This window comes from Chrysochloris asiatica, unplaced genomic scaffold (genome assembly GCF_000296735.1).
Source record: "Chrysochloris asiatica unplaced genomic scaffold, ChrAsi1.0 scaffold00011, whole genome shotgun sequence".
Classification (NCBI taxonomy): Eukaryota; Metazoa; Chordata; class Mammalia; order Afrosoricida; family Chrysochloridae; genus Chrysochloris; species Chrysochloris asiatica.
Window position 1 is genome coordinate 3620771 of NW_006408529.1, and position 4405 is coordinate 3625175.

The window sequence follows — 4405 nt, forward strand, 5'->3', positions numbered from 1 at the left end:
AGGAATACACAGAGTCACTGTACCAAAAGGAAATGGTTAATGTTCAACCATTTCAAGAGGTACCATATGATCAAGAGCTAATGATACTTAGGGAGGAAGTCCAAGGTGCATTGAAGGAATTGGCAAAGAGCAAGGCACCAGGAATTGATGGAATAAAAATTGAAATCTTTCAAGAAAGTGCGGCACCACAGGAGGCACTCACTCAATCTATGCCAAGAAATTTGGAAGACAACCTCTGGCCGACTGATTGGAAGAGATCGATATTTGTGCCCATTCCAAAGAGAGGTGACATAATGGAATGAGGAAATCATTGGACAATCTCTTCGATATCCCATGCGAGTGAAGTTTTGCTAAAGATAATACAGAAATGGCTACCATCATACATTGACAGAGCTACTCATAGAGACCTTATATACAACAGAACAAAACTCTGGTCCTGCTTCAACTTCACAACGCTTGCTATGCTTGAGCCCATTGCATCTGCCAGTCTACCAATCCATCTAATTGAGGGTCTTCCTCTTCTCGCTGACGCTTCACTTTAGAAAGTAAGATGTCTTTCTCTAGGGATTGGTCCTCCTAATAATGTGTCCAAAGTATGAGAGACAAAGCTATCTTGGGTATCCTGGTTTCTAAAGAGTATTTGAGAGTCTTGGTGTGGCATTGTAGGATGAGATCTCAACTGTCAGGCCAATTTGAACTGCAAAATTGGTGTTTCAAATTCACCAGCAGCTTCCTGGAAACCCTATACAGGGTTGCTGTGAGTCAGAATCAACCCAATGGCACTTAACAACAACAATGATCATCTGGCTGTAATTCTTCCAATACAGATTTGTTTTTTCTTTTGCTTGTCCATGGTATTTTTAATATTCTCTTCCAACTTTAAAAGTCAAACGCTTCAATTCTTCTATGGGCTTCTTTATACATTATGCAACTTTCACATACATAAGACATTAATAAAAATATCATGGCTTGGGTCAGGTGCATCTTTGTCCACAAAATGACATCTTTGTTCTTCAACACTTTGAAAATTTGCTTGTACAACAGATTTCTTAATGCAATATGTCATTTGATTTCTTGACTGCTACTTCCATGAGTGTTGATGGTTGATCTGAACAAAATGAAGTCTTCGATAACTTCAATTTTATCTGCATTTATGTGGCTGCTGTTTATTGGTCCAATAGTGAGGATTTTTGTTTTCTTTACATTGAGGTGCAACCTATACAGAAGGCTGTAGTCTTTGATCTTCATCAGTAAGTATTTTAAGTCCTCTTGACTTTCAGCAACTAAGGTTGAATCATCTGCATATCACAGATTGTTAATGAGTCTTCCTCCAATATTGAGGCCATGTTCTTCTTCATATAATCCTGCTTTACGAATTATATGTTCAGCATGCAGATGAATAAGTATGGTGAAAGAATCCACCCTGGTTCATATCTTTCCTAATTTTAAATCATTCAGTGGTCCCTTGATCGATTTGAACAACTGCCTCTTAGTTTATGTATAGGTTACTTATGAGTGTACATAAATTAAGTGTTCCAGAATATTTCTCTGCACTGCTGTCCATGCTTGTCATGACAATGCTTGTCATGATCCACACAAGTGAAAACCTTTGCATAGTCAATAAAGCACAGGGAAACATCTTTGTGGTATTCTTGGCTTTTAGCCAAGATCCATCTGACAGCAGTTATATCCCTCCTTCCACATCTACGTCTGAATCCAGCTTAAACCTCTGGCATTCTCTGTACTTTTTTCCAATGTACTTTTGCAGCCATTTTTGAATTATCTTCAGCAAAATTTTACTTGCATGTGATTTTAATGATATTGTTAGATGATTCCCACATTCCATTAGGTCACCTCTTTTTGGAACAGATACAGATAAGGATTTCTACCTGAAGTTGCTTAGGTAGCTATCTTCCAAATTTCTTGGCATAGATGAGTGAATGCCTCCAGTACCACATCAGTTTGTTGAAATATTTCAATTTATATTCTATCAGTTTTTCCATGATATTCATCTTACTATATTTTAGTATTTGATATTTAGTCACATGTGTTTTCCACAAACACATACTGAGTTAGGCATTCATGAATCTTTCTTAAATCTCTGTTTGGTCACTTTCTATTAGCTGGAAACACCTTACATGGTGCATAGTTGACACAATCTAGCAATTGTGGCTTGCTGATTGGCATACCTGATAGGATAGGCTTGCAACAATCCAGTTGCAGTGTCTATACAAGTTAAAGTAAAGTGGACCCCTTGTGATATTGGCAATGGTCTAATAAAACAGATTTCCCACCGCTCTAGGGGAACACACCCCCTTCTTATATAGCCCATTCCCATCAGGAGTTGCCGTATGTTATGGTGAGATTACAGGATGCTAGCTTTGCAAGTGTCCAGCACTTCTTCATATGTCAGAGACAACACCTCAAGTTTTGCTATCTCCTACATAGTCTTTCTTTCTTTTTTTAGGTTCTGAGGCATTTATAGGTGATTTCATTATATATAAATTTTGTTAACATTGTAGCTGCAATTTATTTATTTATTTTCAAGTTTTTATTGTGACTTAAGTGAAAGTTTATAGGGCAGATCATCAGTTTTACAGTCAACAAATCGTATACCCTGTTTCATTACAATGATTATAATCCCCTCCATGTACCATCAGTTAACAGTATTTCTCTCTATTCATTTTAGCTCTTTTTTTTGTTTGTTTTTAAACACTCAGGCATACATAATAATTTACACCACCAAAGGGCACATTCTGCAAGTCTGCTTCCTGGTCTGGTAATGTAGTGGTTCCAAGATGGGCTGCTAATCTCAAATTCAGCAGTCCAAAGCTACCAGCCATCCTGTGGGAGAAAGATGAGGCTTTCTGCTCCCCAAAACTCCTGCAACCCTTTTACTGTAGTGGTAATCAGGAAGGCTTCCATTTTGTCTGTAATCACGACTGGCATAACCTTAGTCTTATCTGATCAGAAAGCACCCAATATTTTGATATGATCCATGACTTTGCAGTTTGGTATCCCTGGTTTTCCATCTTCTGGAATTCAGGTATGACACTAGCTGCTGTGCTACTTGTTGATGCAAAGGTAGTGAGTCACAGGTTAATGTTACATCATTAATATAATGCAACAAGTAGATACCTGGAGGCTTGGTCACTTTTCTAGGTCCTTGGCAACCAACCCATGAATCAAGGTGCATTCTGCCCTGGTTTCTATTTATGACCAATGGATGGTTAGCTCTGCTGTGGCCTCGGGTCCCCCTCCTGCATTCCTGTAGTTTGGACAGTCAGGTGCTGCAACTTCTCTGTCTCCTGCAGGTCTGCTACAGCCTGAGCAGCCCAGGACATAGGCTGCTCCATCATGGGGTTTAACATAGACATAACATAACATAACATAACATAACATAACATAACATAACATAACATAACATAACATAACATAACATAACATACTGTAAAACAGCCTCTTCCATGCAGGCTATGAGCAACTCATTATCGGGGCCCAGATAATGTTCTGCAAACACCATGTGCTTCATCCCTGGCTCTCTAATTACTTCCTGCAATTCCTCTATAGCTGTATAGCATGTGGGGGAGGCTGGGATGTTTACCTAATTTGGCCAGGCAGCCGTACAGGCAGTTATAATACAAACCAAAAGAAGTACTACCTGTGTCTTATTCACTGCAGCAGAGAGGCACTGCTGTGGCACAGGGTGGGCGGTTAGAGGCCAACTTAGACATTTCAAGGCCAATGAGTACTGTGCCCTCCACTTCTGTATTGCACAGGCAGAGGAGCCAAGCCACGGAACACTCCTACCCCTTTTGCTGATCTAATTCCATCATCTCAGCAGCACATGGTGACATGCTGCCACTGTTCAGGGACCAGCAAATTTGTGGGATCCACACCTACTGGACAAGGCTGGTCTATTTTATTCTTGGTCACCAGGACCCATCAAACTTCTTGGTGGGGAACCTCTATTCCCACTCCCCAATCCCCCTTTTCTACTACGTTATACCCTTTGGTTTCACTTTCATTGTCCTTGGGCAGAGGCGCAGAGGCAATCCCTGTCTAGACCCATTTTGACAGCACTACTGAATGCTAGCTCTGGTAGCGTAGTGTTTACGAATCGGGCTGCGAACCTCAAGGTAAGCAGTTCGAAATTACCAGCCACTCCACGGGAGAAAGATGAGGCTTTCTGCTCCCGTAAAGATTTATATCCTCAGAAACCCTATTCAGGGTCACTATGAGTCAGAACCTACTCTATGGCACTTAACAACAACAACTACCTGCTGCTCTAACAGTTTCTTCTGCACCTTGAGCGTTCTTGCTCCACTTCAGCAGTCATCTGCGTCACCTGAGCTTCAGCTAGCTACAAGGGATCCAAAGTCTTCCGCAGAACCATGAGAAACAA